Source organism: Myxocyprinus asiaticus, chromosome 39, assembly GCF_019703515.2.
Source record: "Myxocyprinus asiaticus isolate MX2 ecotype Aquarium Trade chromosome 39, UBuf_Myxa_2, whole genome shotgun sequence".
NCBI classification, from domain to species: domain Eukaryota; kingdom Metazoa; phylum Chordata; class Actinopteri; order Cypriniformes; family Catostomidae; genus Myxocyprinus; species Myxocyprinus asiaticus.
In genome coordinates this window covers 2,915,001-2,934,147 of record NC_059382.1, presented here as the reverse complement: position 1 = coordinate 2,934,147, position 19,147 = coordinate 2,915,001, and positions in this window count along the sequence as shown.

Sequence of the window (19,147 nt, the reverse complement as noted above, 5' to 3'; positions counted from 1 at the left end):
TCTCAGTGTGTGTGTGTGTGTGTGTGTGTGTGTGTGTGTGTTCCACTCATTCAGGTCTTTACAGGGGTGTGTGTGAGTCTATATGAGTGATGGTGTAGATTAAAAAGATTAGAGCAGTATTTCATTTCTCTTTCTTTGTTAAGCAGCTCTCGGCTGAACCAGAGTAAATAAGGTGAATTGTCATCACTTACGAGAGATATAATCACTGCGTCCCAATTCACATACTTGGAAGATAAGCAATACTGTACCCCAAAAACAATAGGAAATAGTGTGTCAAAGATGCCTGGATGCACTGCAAGAAATCGCTTTGTCCTTATTCTAGTGAATATATCTTAGCATCCGTGAACTAAATAATGAATTTTCAAGGTAATAAATTAGTTAGCATAATAATTGATGCAAACAAAATCCGTATCCAACAAAATGGGTCTGTGGTATCAATTATCAATTTACACTGCAGTATGTGTCAATACCTTACTACATGCTCAAAAGCATGTACTTTTCATCATTTCAATGCATAGAAGTATGATGTTGTAATACAGTACGGGTTGAGTTATTATTGTGCATGTGTGTCGTGGAATTTCAGGTTTGCCTAAACTAATCTAAGCCCCATGGATATGGAAAGCCAAAGTACCCTAAAATGAAAATGAAATAAGCAAGTAAATAGGTCACTAATCAGAGGTTCCAGTTTATTCTGTATGATTCCATGAATGCAATGATATGATATCCACAATACTAGCGTTAAAGGAATGAAAATTCTCTCATCATTTACTCACCCTCATGCCATCCCAGATGTGTATGACTTTATTTCTTCTGCTGAACACAAATGAAGATTTTTAGAAGAATATCTCAGCTGTGTAGGTCCATACAATGCAAGTGAATGGTGATCAGACCTTTGTAGCTCCAAAAATCACATAAAGGAAACGTAAAAGTAATCCAAAAAACTCCAGTGGTTTAATCCATGTCTTCAGAAGTGATGTGATAGGTGTGGGTGAAAAGTGTGGGGTTTTTTTTACTATAAATCTCCACTTTCACTTTTACATCTGAAAGTGAAAGTGAAAGTAGAGATTTAGAGTGAAAAAGGACTTACATTTTGAGCTGTTTCTCACTCACACCTATCACTTCGCTTCTGAAGACATGGATTAAACCACTGGAGTCATATGGATTAATTTTATGCTGCCTTTATGTGATTTTTGGACCTGCGGAGTTCTGGTCACTATTCACTTGCATTGTATGGATCTACAGAGCTGAAATATGTTTCTAAAAATCTTCATTTGTGTTTTGCTGAAGAAAGAAAGTCATACACATCTGGGATGGCATGAGGGTGAGTAAATGAGAGAATTTTATTTTTGGGTGAACTACCCCTTTAATTTACTTTACATAGTAAAAATAAGTACAATCAAAACAATTATTTCAGTCTGTTTTTAAGATTTTATGCATTTCAATTTTATAAAATTGAACAAATCCATCAAAAATTGAATTGAGAAATCTTTAATAAAAGAAAAACTAAATATTTGAAGTGTCATTAATTCAGTTTTGATAAACATTACACAGTTCGCTTTGATTGAATTTTGTTATGAAATTGAAATGCATAAATCTTAAAATTAGGCTAAAATAATACTCTGAGAGTATTTCCAAATGTCAATTTTAATAATAATGCCAGGATTTATTTCTCAGTGATGAACAAAGAGTTTTATATATATATATATATATATATATATATATATATATATATATATATATATATATATATATATAATAGGAAGATTTTCAGACATGCAAAATCAACATAAATTTAACAATATATTATTTTGAAATAAATTGGAACTTTTGATTTAATGTTTTATTTATTTATTTCACACGCAGTGCTTTTGTCCTCTATGTGTTTACAATATGACTGGATGCCGCATGAGCTAATGCCAAACAGGAAATCATTATTTTTGTCACAGGAAGTGGAGCAAGGGAGGAAGGGACATAGACTCAGATGTCAAGGGTCAGAGATCAGGATTTATTAGGATGTGACCGATTGATAGTTGTGTGTGTGTTTAATATAAGAAACCATCTCTGTAATTGCATCGAAAATACTCCCAATTCCCTTCCTTTCATATTGTGCAAACACACACACACACACACACACAGTATTGAGTACAAAAACAGGAACTGCAGACAGACTGTAAATTAGAGAGAGAGAGAGAGAGCGAGAGAGAGAGATTCAAATAATGGTGCTGTTATTCTATATATAGAGAGAATTTGAATTAATGGTGCAGCGCTACTCCAAAATTCTGCTTTGCTATCTATGTAGGCAGCTTCCTTCTAAGACAGCATCTGTGACTAACTATGGACTTCAATAAAGACCTACTTTTTATTAGGTGGCCTTAACTACTATGTACTTAACCATTTGATACAATGTACTTATTATGTACATACATGTTGTTGCATTGTAATTACATTTAAAGTACTTGCATTTAAAGGAATAGTTCACCCAAAAATGAAAATTTGCTTATAATTTACTCACCCTCAGGCCATCCAAGATGTATACGACCTACTTTCTTCATCAGAACAGGATTTAAGATTTTTAGGGAAGTATCCCAGTCACTTCAGAAGACATTACTTGATCAGCGGGAGTCGTATGGATAACTTTGATGCTGACTAAGTGTGCTTTTTGAACCATCAAAAATTGGTGTCCATTCACTTGCATTGGATGAAGCTAAAAACCTGGGATACTTTCCTAAAAATCTTCAATCCTATTCTGATGAAGAATGAAGGTCGTATACATCTTGGACGGCCTGAGGGTGAGTAAATTATCAGCAAATTTTCATTTTTGGGTGAACTATTCCTTTAATTACATTTGTAGTTACACTGTTTACTTTACCCCTAACCCATCCCTTACTCCAAAACCTAACTCTAACCTCATCCTAACCCTAACCTTACTCCTAAACCTACCTGTACCTCAAAGTGAATGGTTAAATGCTCATAGAAAAGATGTGTTTTTAGATGTTTTTTGAAGACAGAAAGTGAGTCTGCTTCATGGATGGAGTTGGGAAGGTTGTTCCACCAACGTGGTAAAGTGAAACCGAAAGTCCGTGAAAGTATTTTGGTGCCTCTTTGTGTTGGTACAACAAGGCGCCGTTCCTTAGCCGACCGCAGGCTTCTGGTGGGCACGTAGCTCTGCAGAAATGATTTTAGGTATGCTGGAGCAGACCCAGTGACTGTTCTGTATGCCAGCATCAGAGCCTTGAACTTGATACGTGCATCAGCCGGCAGCCAGTGGAGAGAGACAAGGAGTGGTGTAACATGCGCTCTCTTTGGTTCATTAAAGACCAGACGTGCTGCTGCATTCTGGATCATTTGGAGGGGTCTAATTGCACATGCAGGGAGGCCTGCAATGAGAGTGTTACAGTAGTCCAGTCTAGTTGTGACAAGTGACTGGACAAGCAGTTGTGTGGCATGTTCAGAGAGGAAGGGTCTTATCTTCCTGATATTGTAGAGTGTAAATCTACATGATCTTGCAGTCTTTGAGATGTGATCTGTGAAATTTAGTCTGTTGTCGATGGTTACCCCTAGATTTCTGACCGATTTGGAAGGCGTTACTATAGTTGCACCCAGCTGCACGGTGATGTTGTGTTCAACAGCAGGGTTGGCTGGAAAGACAAGGAGTTTGGTCTTGGCTGGGTTGAGTTGCAGGTGGTGTTCCTTCATCCAGGCCGAGATGTCTGCCAAACTGGAAAGACAAGTAGAGCTGTGTGTCATCGGTGTAGCAGTGGTAAGAGAAACCATGTGCCTGAATGATGGGTCCCAGTGATGTTGTGTAAATAGAGAAGAGAAGTGGCCCAAGCACTGAACCCTGAGGTACCCCAGTAAGTAGTTGATGTGGCTTGGATACCTCACCTCTCCAGGTTACCTTGAAGGACCTACCTGAGAGATAGGAATTAAACCAGTCAAGCACAGTTCCTGTGATGCCCATCGAAAAGAAGGTGGAGAGTAAGATCTGATGGTTGACTGTGTCGAAGGCTGCAGAAAGATCCGGCAGAATCAGGACAGATGATCTGGATTCAGCTTTCACCTGTCTCAGCGACTCAGTGACAGACAGCAGGGCAGTCTCGGTAGAGTGTCCACTTTTGAAGCCTGACTGATTGTCAGTAGTAGCAAATGTGGGAATTTTGCAGAACAACATATAGTTACATGGTAAATACATAGTCTTGCATGTATTTCATGTTAGTACATAGTAGTTAAGACTCACATTAGCATGTCAGTATATGTATAAAAATGCATAGCACACACAAATATTAGGTAACATAGTTGATTGTTATTAGATTGTAAAACAATTTTATTTTTAAATGAAGGATGAGTCAAAATGCTTTTTGTAATCAACATTATGCCACAAATGCTGTCGATTGAGCTTAACTTTTTGAACTCGGAATATTTATTTTATGAGATCAATTAACTTTTTTACTGGACTCATTACAATACAAACTGTCGCACTGTACAGTCCTGCTTAGAAGGAAATATTATGTTGCTGCCCAGATCTTCTGGGAAAGTCTTTGTGTTGGGAGCACACTTACTGTGTTTTAAAAAGATGTCTAAGTAGGCAGCTCACTGGAGTTTGGAGCAGAGCCCTATTCTCTATGTCTCAATCTCTGAAAACCTCCATAGCCAATGAACATTCCAGAACATAAACACACACAGAGTTTCTCTACAGTATCAGAATGGAGAGTTCTCAGTTCTGTGTTTCCCATGGTGCATTATGGGACAGATTCCACAGCACTCCCACTAGACCGTGTGTGTGTGAATACTGGGACTGAACGGTGACTGACATGTTAAACATAATGTCAAGTATCTCTGAACTTTACTATGTGTATCTCTCTTTCAATGTGTGTGTGTGTGTGTGTGTGTGTGTGTGTGTGTGTGTGTGTGTGTGTGTGTGTGTGTGTGTGTGTGTGTGTGTGTGTGTGGTCGATTAAATATCAAAACAGAAGAACATGTCGTAACGTGGACAGAATCAGAACGAATGTGGTATAATGGATTTCTTTGAGGAATAGTTTGCCAAAAAATGATTTGATGATATTTGATTTGAGAGTGGAAAACAACTTCAGTTATGGTCTGTTCATCATACAACGTCTTTGTATGACAAAGAAAGCATAGTATACAGTTGCCTATATAAAAGATGAATGTGTCCTTAATATGAAATATTTCCCACAAATGTCAAGTCATTTTTATTGTAAAGTGCATTCACAATAGACCTCGTTTCAAAGCTGCTTTACAGGAAATTATGCTATAACATTAAAAAAGCTTTGATGCTATAGAGTCATCATAAACCACCACGATATTTACAGGAGTGGTATACAAAGGCACACAGAGTGCACTGTAAATCACAGCAATATTATTAATATTACTAACATTTGGCGAAGAAAACAACGCAAGACCTGTAAAGTTGTTTATTAAAAAAAGTGATTCAAAGGCAAAGATGCCGCGATATATATTATATTAGAGATATATGAGCATTCACATTAGATTAAATGCAAAGGTAAAAAAATGCAGCAATATGAAATACATTATGAAGACAATCCACATAAGGTCAGAGAGTTTATAAAGGGGATGCAAGGATGCAGCAATATCATTTACATGTTAAGAGAACCCATTTGAGAAAATACGTTTCGGTTTTAAAGACATTTGCTGAAAATAAAATAGACATCTTCACTGCTGGTTCAATATTTCTTCCTCGAGTTACTTCAGCATTTAATGTCGCTGGGGAAAACCACCAGTTGCACTGGTTTAGTAACTGCAGCGGCTCCTGACATGTCCAAAGCTCATATTTAATTGTATAGGCCACTTTATCGCCCGGCCAAAAAAAATATAACAATTGACACACTCACCATAAAAAAAAAGAAACTTGCTTTGTCGGCATGTAAATGCTCGCTCCAGGTGTGAATGGCTTGCTCGGAATACATTGTTTCGACTGAAAGTGTTAATCGCGGCAAGAATTTGTGTTTGGTGTGCAAAGGCCTTTACAGAGGATGCGCTCTTGGGTACACCTTTGTATGAAATCTTCAGTTTTTTGGCAATTTCAAGCATTGTATATCCTTCATTCCTCAAAACAATGATTGACTGATGAGTTTCTAGAGAAAGCTGTTTCTTTTTTGCCATTTTTGATCTAATATTGACCTTAAGACATGCCAGTCTATTGCATACTGTGGCAACTCAAAAACAAACACAAAGACAATGTTAAGCTTCATTTAATGAACCAAATAGCTTTCAACTGTGTTTGATATAATAGCAAGTGATTTTCTAGTACCAAATGATCAATTTATCATGATTACTCAAGGATAAGGTGTTGGAGTGATGGCTGCTGTCTAGATTTGATCAAAAATGACTTTTTTCAAATAGTGATGGTGCTGTTTTTTACATCAGTAATGTCCTGACTATACTTTGTGATCTGTTGAATGACACTTTAGTGAATTAAAGTACCAATTTCCTTTCAAAACAGCAAAATCCATAAATTATTCCAATTTACCAGTGTGTGTATATATATATATATATATATATATATATATGTGTGTGTGTGTGTGTGTGTGTGTGTGTGTACTGTATATACTGTATATACATGTATATATAAGACACAAATCTTAGTAAACTAGTCCCTAATTTTCACACTTTCATATATTAGCACATCTCAGGTGTGAAAGTTTACCAAAATAATGAACATATTTCAAATATACATCTGGCCATCTAAAATCAGTTAATAAATATAATTTATTGCATTTATAAGTAGTCATTGTAGGCTGTATGTCAAAAAGGTTTTCAGCATGTCATGGAAGGCTACATCCATAACATGCATTGAGGCAAAGAAACATGCGATGCATTGCTTTCCTTTAATCTCAAAGCACATGCTTATCATGTTCAGCTAAACAGAGAGAGGCCTCATTTTTCCATGTAACAGGAAAATAAACCCTTTGGTCTTTGGTTTCATGAAAGAATGTTCAGAAGGAAACAGTGACGTTATTAATCGGTTATCAGCATTTAAAAAAAAATAACGTTTTCTTTCTGAACAGTTGAAAGGGGCTTCGTTTCTGTTTTCGGTTATGTTCTGCAAAAAAAATTCTGTTTTCGTTACTTGAACCGTTTCTAGCCTTTGATTGCAATATGATGTAAGCGTCATGACACTTTTGGGTGTTTTATTAAGCGTTAAAGCGAGTCACTACGTACTGCCTTTGTGTTGAATTCACCCAACAGGACTGGAATAAAATAATAAATTATTTTCTTCTGTGTTTCACAGAAGAAAGCCAGATGAGGGTGAGTAAATGATCACAGAAGATAAAAAAATACAACAAAAATTTTTATTTTTTAAATCTCATAGACTTACATTGAAGGAAGGTGAGGGTGAACTCTTGACTTGGATCAGTAACCAACCACCTAGCAACCACTAAGAACACCCTAGCAACCACATATCAACACCCTTAAAACACTCAGAACTAATTCAACACACACACCCGCATGGATCCCCTCCATCTTTCTCCGAGTCACTCGGCTCATAGTTTGTTACTGTTTGTATAACTGATAACACACACAGACTCTGTTGTGTGTGAGCCGTCAGAGGGATTGAAAACAGAACAGTTTGATGCAGAGCCTCTATCAACATAGACGCAGGGGTCAAAAGTCATGTATGTTTTAATAAGTGATGTCTTAACCAAAAACTCCAATATTACACACAATTGTTTTTTAAAACGAAGTTGAATTAACGTGGACTGATGGCTCCAACGGAAGCACATGGAAGGCCTGTCTTTAAAGGTTTATGAGTTATGGTAAAAAATCTATTCATTTAAGAGGAAACTAATGGGATTTTACTTCCTGAGCCAGACTGGTGTGCTCTATCGAGAGTGCTTTGAATGCAGCTTATCCAATCAGAATTTACAGTCTGAACTATATGTTTCTATAATATGACAGGAAAATGTGAATTTCATATCATTTCCAGTTTTCCCTATACTGGACCTGACAAGCTGAGACAAAACCACACTATTATAACTCATAATATAGAAATAATATATACAGTAGATGCATCTTAACAGTGAAAGTAAAAACACAACAAACAACGCTTAAAGGAATATTCCGGGTTCAATACAAGTTCAGCTCAATTGACAGAATTTCTGGCATAATGTTGATTACCACAAAAATGTATTTTGACTCGTCCTTCTTTTCTTAAAAAAAGAAGCAGAAACGAAGGTTCCAGTGAGACACTTACAATGGAAGTCAATGGGGCCAATTTTTTGGAGGGTTTAAAGGCAGAAATGTGAAGCTTATAATTTTATAAAAGCACTAGCATTAATTCTTCTGTTAAAACTCATGAATTATATGAGCTGTAAAGTTGTTTAAATTGTCATTTTTACAGTCGTTTTAGAGTTTGAGGGTTTGTCGATATTACATCATCATGGCAATGAAGTTTCAAAATTGTCTATAACTTTCCACAGATGTGGTTATTAAGTGATTTTATCACACTAAAATCATGATAACTCACATATTGTTTATGTCTTGTGGCCATACTTTTGAAAAAGTGAGTATTTTAACGTTTACGGATTGGCCCCATTGACTTCCATTGTAAGTGCCTCACTGGAACACAGATTTTAGTTTTTTTGTTTTTAAGAAAATGAGGGACGAGTCAAATGACATTTTCGTGGTAATCAATATTACGCCACAAATCTGTTGATTGAGTTTAACTTGTATTTAACCCAGAACATAGTTCATACATAGTTCACACAGAAGTGAAAATGCTGTCATTATTTACTCACCCTTACGTTGTTATGTCTTCTTTCTTCCAGTTTGTTCCTCACTTCAAAAGAGATGGAATATAATGCACAAGTCTCATGAACTTCTGAAACACAAAAGGAGATGTTTAGCTTAATATTTCAAGTGCTCTTTTAAATCCAATGAAAGCATCAGTGTGACATGGGGGGCCGTCAATTTCCAAAAATAACATAAAAAGTACCATAAATTAGGGCTGAATGATTTGGACCAAAAAATCGAATTGTGATTATTTTGAAAAATATTGCAATTGCGATTTGAACGGCGATATTATAAACATTAAAACAACAACAACAAAAACGTGTGATTCCTTTAGAATTTTTATTTTCTCCCCTTTTTCTCCCCAATTTGGAATGCCCAATTCCCAATGCGCTCGTGGTGGCGGAGTGACTCACCTCAAACCAGGTGGCGGAGGACGAATCTCAGTTGCCTCCGTGTCTGAGACGTCAAACCGCGCATCTTATCACGTGGCTTGTTGAGCGCGTTACCACGGAGAATAGCATGAAGCCTCCACACACGCTACATCTCCGCGGTAACGCGTTCAACAAGCCACGTGATAAGATGCGCATCCACGCACAACTCACCACATGCCCCATCGTGAGCAAGAACCACATTATAGCGACCACGAGGAGGTTACCCAATGTGACTCTACCCTCCCTAGCAACCAGGCCAATTTGGTTGCTTAGGAGACCTGGCTGGAGTCACTCAGCACACCCTGGATTCAAACTTGTAACTCCAGGGGTGGTAGTCAGCGTCAATACACACTGAGCTACCCAGGCCCCCATAATAGCAATTTATTTATTTAATCATTTCTTCACTTGCTTGTGTCTTTGCTATGCAGTCCAGTTATACCCTCAAGCCTTTATTTCGGCGGAAGCTTTTATTTTGAAAACTGAAGGAATGGAAGTTTCTGTTGTTTGTAGTTGAGTTTACAGCCTTAACAGTCTTTTAATCCAGTGAAATGCTTTCTTCTGCCTTGCTGTCACCAAAAACCTGCTGTCATGGTGTTATTTGAAGTTCATATAGTAAATTGTAGCTGCCAAACATAAAATATAAATGCGTTAAATATAATGCGCCCAGCGCACGTTAGCACACCGAACCGAACTCAGAGCACATCTGTCACTCAGGTCACCAGACAGATAGAATTTGTGTGTATCAAGCACAGAACCGCTCTGAAACCACATGTGTAATACACTGACACTGTTTACATGTATTTAAGAAAGCACTACACATCACTGACAAAAAAAGCTACGCATATAAGCAGAGTACAGTGGGAAGTGTGCTCAGACTATTTATTTAATTAAATTGCAGCCCTCGTGATTTCATAATCACACTGGGTCATATCACGATTTCGATTTTAATGAAATAAAATGTAATTGAAATAAAATGGAAATCGCGATTTCGATCTTATTTCGATTAATCGTTCAGCCCTACTATAAATGTCAAACCTGCCATGATGCCTGTTGAGGCGCCATATTTAAACAACTTCAGCAGAGGGGAAGATTTTTGGTGAATAATGATTTAAATTCCATTTTGTTCCTCACACAAAGCTATCATATGACTTAAGAAGACTTAAAAATATAATTCACAAGTTGCATGGACTACTTCCATGATACTTTTATGGTGCTTTTTTGTCATCCTAGTAAGCCAGGAAACCCACAGGTAGTATATAACTATATATAGGTGTAAATAACAATAAAAAAACCACATCCGTGATGTCCACGATGTCCCTGCTTTGCTTATTGCCACCAAAGTTCCATAAACCATTACACAGAAGAAGGAAGAAGAGGAAAAGGAACAGATATGGAGAGAGGAACACAGAGTTTGAACGCTTTTGGGATTCTTTCCCAAAAGTGATTAGCCTGAGGAAATGGGTCAAACAGACACGATAAGTTCAGGAGAATACATTAACCATGAACTAAACCTGAGTGTGTGTGCGCCGTAGGTTCCACTGCTTTAAATCAAAGTGTCTCTCGCTGCATACACAGGAATGACCAGACACAAAGAAACTGACTGGCAGAAAGACAGCGCAAGACAGGCAGCAGAACTTTCTTAGAACGTGAGTGAATACAACATGTTTGTTTAAAGCCACTCGTCTGTGAAGGGGCGGCGTAATTAGATTCAGGCTGAAGAGAGTTAATTAGCTAAGTGAATTAATTAGATAGTTTGAGCGTGGTAACCGCTGCCAGTAACTCCAATTAAATTAGTCCAGCTTAGATACACCCCAAAAACCAAAGTCCTCTAATAAAGATAAGACTGACCCAACGAGACACAATGGCTGTGTTCATGTACTTCTAACTGCATACTGCACAGTATATACCAAATAATGCCTACTATTTACAAAATGGCATAGTATGCAAAGATAAACATTTCAAACCAAAGTTTGTTACATGGCATGCACTTAGTTTTGGAGCAGATCTCACTGTTGTAAACACACGCACATTATTACTCAATACTGATGTTGAGCAGAGAAACAGACGATGAATGCATTAAGTCTGAGGGTCAAAGTTCACACAGCTCATTTCAGCCACAAAATTGCTCTCTCTCTCTCTCTCTCTCTTTCTCTCTCTCTCTCGCTCTCTCCTCAAACCTGTGTGAATACTGTACTGTAAAACACTCTGCATAATGATTACTTGCTCAATGAAATGTCACCAGTAACAGGTTTTTATTCAAAATACACTTCAATATTCAGTGAAAATGCCATCTTGGTGAGGAATTCATGCAAAGACGGTCAGTTATATCTAAAGTTAAAGTAAACAAAGGGACAAAAATGCAGTTTTGTATAAAAATACGGAACTTAAAATGTAATTGTAGCCTAACAGACCTGCCGCTGTCTAGTTTGATGTTAATAATCTAACAAGAAAATGAGAAAAACACTCACTGCTCTTGACTGGGTAACTTTAGTACCATTAAAAAAGTATTAATGTATTATAATCATACAATGAAGACCACAAATGTAAGTATCTTATGTTACATTTCACTACTTCTATCAAATTCTGAACATTTACTTCAATACTTAATACTGCTGTTAAAAACTTCAAGCTCTGTTTTCTTTATTTGTATCTTTGTTCTATTGTTTTTAATTTGTTACTTTGTTCTTATTTCAGCCCGGTCTCACGAACATTAAGTTACCGTTGCCGCATTTTCGCCAAACGAAATTACATGCCTTATTTCACGTTTGGCAGCAGTTTCCCAGAGAATTATCCAGCGGGGGGCGCCAAAAGCGAGTGAAATGGTGTTGTAATCAGATGAGGTTTTTAAGGTGAATATTAGATTGAGGTGTTAATGAGTAAAACGTACCTCCCTAATCTAAAACTTTAACCTAAACCTAAGCAAAAGTGTCCTAAAAGCAAATGAGAGGTGATCATAACACACATCCTTACCCTTAACCAACACCTAACCTTAACAGATAGTGTCGAAAACAAAATGCGACATGAAAAGCAAACTTTCTGAAGCATCCACGTCATCTGGTGTCACATCTATGACACTTTCATCTCATGGGTCAGCTTGCTTCAACACTATCAGCACTAAAATATATATATATATATATATATATATATATATATATATATATATATATATATATATATATATATATATATATATATATGAGGGCTTAAATACATGGACAAGGGTAACATGACAACCAATGGGAAAACTGAACTAATAACAAGATAATTAGATTACTAAAACATGATCCAATGACACGACAAGACTGATAACGAGTTAACAAGACAATAAACCAATGAAAACAAGACACATGAACATGGAGGGAAACATGTTTTCACATGACCAGGAAACCGCATGACATGAAACAGGAACAGGAACTAAACTTTCAAAATAAAAGACATGAACACAAAACATGAACAAAAACACATTTAAACGTGACAGTAGCGTTGATGAAACTGGGCAGGGGATTTCCATTTCCCAGCATGCTTTGCACGGGACTGGATGGGGTGAACAAATGTTGAAATAAAGTGTTATTTTATGCATGTTTGAGCAAGATGAGAATAGGACGAGAATTGTTCATGTTTAATGTTCTATTATATTAGTATTTTAAAAGATTGTCTGTTAGGCTGGAGATTTGGGGGTTACCATTGTGGTGAAGATTGCCGTTTGTGCTGAGGTTGAGTATGAAATAAATTAAGTTGGACCAACATTCAAAAACGAATTCAACATTATTAAATTGAGCATGATGAAAGTCGAGTTAAAACTACTAAAGTACAATGAATTGACCTCATTTAACTAAATTATATTGGCTTAATGAAACTGACTAGTGATGGGAAGTTCGGATCATTTTACTGACTTGGATCTCTGAGTCTCGTTCAGCAAAATGAACGAATCTTTAGTCAAGTCATTTCGTTCATTTGAGCAGAATTATATTCAAATGTACAATTTTCAAAAGCCAAATCCCACCCAACACGTCTACTTACGCAAACGTTGATTATAGTCCCAATAAGGAAAAAAATTATAATGCAGCCAAGGACAAATTATGAGAAACAGAAATGATTAGTTCACCTCTGGAATCTTCTTATCCGAGTCGTTCGTTCTTTTGTCATGTGACAGCCGTATGTGCAATGCATACACAGCTGTCACATGACAAAAGAACAAACGACTTGGACAAGAAGACTCGAGAGGTGAACTAATCATTTCTGTTTCCTGTGTGAGCAATAGCGTATACAGCTGTCACGTGACAAAAGAACGAACGACTCGGACCAAAAGAGTTGAAAGGTGAACTAATCTTTTCCATTTCCTGTACAGCGCCTATACGGTTTTCACGTAACAAACGAACGGAGAATGAGCAAATCACCCTCTGAGACTACTCGTTCTTCTGAGTTCAAAATGAACGAATCATCCATGAACGACCCATCACTAAAACTGACTTAATTTGAATGAACTAAATTACGCTGTGTAAAAACTTTCTCAAATTAAATTAAGTAAGGGTAATTATTTACCCTTATAAGGGCTTTATTTTTTGAGGGAGGTGAGCTACCGCGGAAGCTAATCGCATTGGAATAAGTGTGTAAATGTAGGTGGGTCTGTAATACAATCGTTAAAAAGTGTCGTTTTTCAATTTATGCGTTATAGTAAATCGTAACATGTTTATAAAACATAACAAGTGTTCATAAACTCATAATCAGCCGTTGTACTCGTGATTTGTATGAAAATGAATAAAACACACAGTTGTTGTAGCGCCTATGAAACTGCGGCGAAACTTAATTCGGCACATAAAAGTCAGTCTGCAAAAATTTAGTTCATTTTATGAGACTATGTTGCTTATTTTATTACTGGCTGTTTACTTGAGAACTTTATGTTTATTCAAATTAGTTCGTATTTTGTTGTCATATTAAAATTGCTGTTAAGAATTATCAGATGGCATTCATATGTAAGTAAAATGGACATTATAACTGAAATATACCCAAATTAATGGGAATCGAATCAAAATTTGAATCAGATTGGGAAATCTGTATCGATATCCAGCCCTAATGAATATGGATTCCTCATATGTCTCATAAAATTCGTACTTTGTGTGCATGGGCGTAGCCAGGTGTAGCGCGGAGGAGGGCGGGGCGGGGCCGGGAATGACGCACGCCCGGACCCCAATCAGCCTGATGAGGCGAGCGAGGGATAAAGGTGACCGGAGACGGCAGTTCAAGAGAGAGAGAGAGAGAGAGCTATGGGCAGCTGCCCTGCATGTGTTTATGTTTGTGTGTTTTTGTTTAAGTTTATCATTAAACTATTATTTATATTGTCAAGCCGGTTCTCGCCTCCTCCTTTCCCTCTAACCCCTTTACACCAGGAAATTACTTTTTAGTGGGCCTCAATAGAAAGTTTTTGCACAATGTTTTTTTCCTTAACAACAGAGATGCGGCACATTCAAACAGTCCTTTCGCACTTTCAGAAATCAGAATAGATGTATTTTTTTAAAACTATTTATGAATATATATTCGAAGTCAAAGAAAAATCTCTAATATTCTGGGTGATCCTAGGTGTCATTTGGGTGGGCCCAGGCCCACCCCGGCCCACCCTTGGCTACGCCACTGTTTGTATGACATATTGCTTGTTATGTTCCTAATTTGTAAGTTGCTCTGGATAATAGTGTCCGCTAATATACTAAATGATCTGAGCTATAATAGCTCTATACTCTTACTGTATGTCAACAATTGACTTATTTGTGTACACTATATTTCTCCTATAAGTTTTAGGTGGAATAATCTAAGACAAAGTTGATACTTCAAATATATAAAACTGAGAATTGCATCAAGTCTCCTGAGCTACCAAAGAGCAACTTCTGAGCAATAACATTTCCTCAGAGTTCTCGCAGTTCTGCACCATAACAAATAAAGAAACGTTATGCAATTCTTTCATAGAATATACCCACATGCTTTTCTAAGAAACACACACACACACACACACACACACACACACTCATGTGTGCCGGTCTGTTGTTTGGCCTGACTCTGTGAAAGTTTTGACTTGTCTGCTGTAAGTTTCCATCCACACAGTGTTCTGTTAGCAGTTAGCCGCTATTGCAACAGCTGCGCCTTGAAACCGTAGAAGGTGATTAGCGTTTCTGAGGTCAGACATGCCACACTAAACGCAACAATTTGTCTTCTTTTCCGCTCCCCATGTTTGCATCATCCATCACTCGCCCTCCTCCGCATGCAGGAATGCTCCTTCCCTCCCTCCGTCCGGAGGAATTCTCCAGAAGCCAATCAGCACGCGGCGAGGAAGACGTGCTCTCTCGTGACCTTTTCGCGGGAGAAGCAAATGAGCTGTCAGGGGTGAAAGGTCTTGACCATTGACCTCGATCATATCCACAGTTTCAGGCCTATTACAGGCTCAAGTCATAAGACTGAATTAGCGGTCTGTGTGTGTGTAGGGTAAAACTGAATGAACGGCTTAGTTTCACACCCTCAGCTGAGAGAAGTTAAGCCATGACCTTGGTCGATGGCCAAAGTATCCCACAATTCCTGAAATATTTCACACGTTTCATGATTCAAACACAAAGACGCAAAGCAAGATGGAGTGTGTGTTGGTGTGTACTCAGTGGCGGTTCTAGTTTGTATGACGCCCTGGGCGAACCCCATCATCAGCACCCCCGATTATTTTAACATCCTGAGACCCCGAGCGTGACTGCTTTGTTGATTTGTAACTATTAGCACCTAATAAACATGCAACAACAAAAAATATATATAGCAAATAGTTTTCCTAAAAAAGTATGTCCTCTAATGGGGACAGCGGGACTAAGTTAGAAATTTTAAATAATACCAAGCTATATAAAGTCAGATTTCCAGTAGTGTTGATTATTCATGTTTTTGAGACGTTACAGACATTACAGCTGATTTTCTATAAAGCTGCGTATTGGGAAAAACACAAACAAAACAATTATACACTTAAAAATGATTTGACTTGATTTGACTTTTATGTTACAAAGTTTTTTTGCACTTTGGCAACAAAATCTCAGTGTTCTCTCTTTGCACTGTCAAACAAACAAGTGATAGCCAGTGCTGAAGCATTTTACCAACCAGAAATGAGCATAAATAATTCAGACTCAAAGTAATGGCCAGCATCGTCCAATCACTGTCAACCATGTTAAAATAAAATTTTGCATTATAAATTCTGAATCTATGTACTGATTATCATTGTCCCATGTCTGTCGAACATGTTGAGTGGTGCAAACATCATCTGCAGCCTGAAACTGAACTTTTGATCAGATTTTGATCAGAGTGAATGCACATAGCTGTATAGGAAAGCTTTAGGATGCTCCCTTGCTCCCTATGTAGTGAATAACTTAACTTCCAGTGTGCTGTATGTCTGCACTGGCCTCAGAACAGTTTGAAATGCACCTTATTTTCATCATTACCCATATAAAGCCTCTGAAAGCAAAAAAACAACAACGTTTCAATGAGATAATGAAGAATAAATATAGGATGTCTAATGAAAACTAGAGCTACTGTCCACTGTAGTGGTCATTGTGTTCAGCAGCATGGCTTTTCGCAGTAAATCACTCAGATTTTCAAAATGAAACTAGAGACTCTTTTGACTCAAACAGGTTTTAATGTAAACACCTAATTAGGTTTCTCACCAGATGTAGTTTTGTTAGTGTTTCTCCAGAAGACAAACTTCTCTGTAATCAGTTGTTTTGTCACATGACTCTAGTGCGTTTAACCCTTTAATGACAGCCCAGAGTGTTCTGAACTGAGATCAGTCAACTTAAGTGTATAGTGAAGCCAAAATACAACGTACACACATGTGGATGTGGGGTCACACTAGGTTAATATGTTCCTTGAGCTTTATGTATGATATTAGTTTTAGCTCTATTGCTGCATGCATAATATAATTTGACATATATAGTGTTTTCCGACTCTACACCGTCATCTGTTGGAAAATAGCTGGAAAAAGGACACTATTGTGAAAATAACTGAGCTACTGTGATGCTACTGAAAAATACAGTTAAGTTGGTAGCATCGCTAATTATAGTTAATGACTCCTCAACACTGAATGGGAAAAACTGAGAGGGTTTGGGGTTGTACCTACGTATATGTGTGTGTATGTGTGTGTGTGTGTGTGTTAGGGTTCAAACAGCATTTGAATGCTGCTTTGCTGGGACCTTTATTCTGTAGCCGTGAGTGAAACACACACACACACACACACACACACACACTAAAGCTCTATTGAGTCTCTCAGAGGGGGAGAAACAATACAGCCGTTTGCCCTCGAGCCCCTTCACTTCCCCTGCCGGACCCCCCGGGGCAGGTGGGCGAGGCACACGGTCATTAAACTGTACTAATGAGCTTGTGATTGACGAGCCGTTCAGCTTATGACCTTATAACGAGCGGCAGGGCTGAGAACAGAGCGAGACACAGTGAGACCGAGTGAGACAGAAAGTAGCAGAAGAAAGAGAGTATAAGAGTTTATTGGGAAATGTCTGTTAGTGATTAAAGTCTGTTCCACACACGCTATAAAACAAGCTGTAATACACACACACACACACACACACACACACACACATACACACACACACATGGTAATTCTCTATTAGTTCAACAAGTGGACCGCGGTAGGAATAGATTCCCACAAGGCAATAAAATCCACCTGGACCCGTCACTGAGGGAGTGTGTGTGTGTGTGTGTGTGTGTGTGTTTGTGTGTGTGTGTGTGTGTATGTGTGTTAACAGCTGTGTAATAACCAACCTCAACATGCTTTAATACAGAAGTCTTCAAAACATTACAAATCAGGACCAGATGAATTTGTCTCTCTCTATAGCCGCAACACAATTCACATATCATCATACAGTAACAGGGTTTTGTACCATTCAGAACTGAACTGAAAATGCATTTTACATTCAAAGCAAGTTCCTGATTTTGAATTGAGCTTTGATTGAAGTAGCAAACAGGATGAAGAACAGACCTTTTTTAAATGCAGAAGTACATTTCTATAGTGATAAACTAGAGAACACAGCAAAATTGCGTTCCCATTTGCAGAACAGAAAACGATCTCGTTAGCGATTTTTAAAAACACAACATCGATCTCTTACTCAATGCCAGGGGTACTCATTATGTCGATTAAGACAACCACCGCGTGTGTGCTCTGAGAGCGAATTAAGAGCTTGCTAATAGGAATCAAATCATGAAAATCAGTATCGATACCCAGCCTCATTTTAATTGTATTTTATTTTTAATAATGCCATAGTAATATAACACATGCAAAAAAAAAAATTTTTTTACCCATTTACATTCAATCATTAAAAAAGATTACATGTAAAAAATAAAAAATAAAGTCGATTTATGCTACTAAATTTACCTCCTGAGACCCCCGCGTGATGCTGTGTGCATTTTCCATTTCCCTTTTTTGATTTGTAACTAGTAGCACCTTATAAACAAGCAAAACAAATCTAGAGAAAATAGCTTTACTAAATATGGATGTCCATATATGTGGACAGCGGGACTAAGTTACAGCTGATTTTCTATAAAGCTGAATTAATAGTTAATTAATAATAATTAATTCATCCAGCATCATCCAATCATTGCCAGCCATGTTAAAATAAAATTTTGCATTATAAAATTCTGAATCTATGTACTGATTATCATTGTCACATGTCTGCCAAACATCCAAACATCCAAACATCATCTGCAGCCTGAAACTGAACTCTTGCTCGGATTTTAGGAGTGAATGCACTTAGCTGCATAGAGAGATATAGGATGCTCCCTTGCTCCCTATTTAGTGAATGACTTAACCTCCAGTGTGCTGTCTGTCTGCACTGGTCTCAGAACAGTTTGAAATGCACCTTATTTTCATCCTAACTCCATATAAATCCTCTGAAAGCAACATTTTTCAGCTTTTGCATGAATAC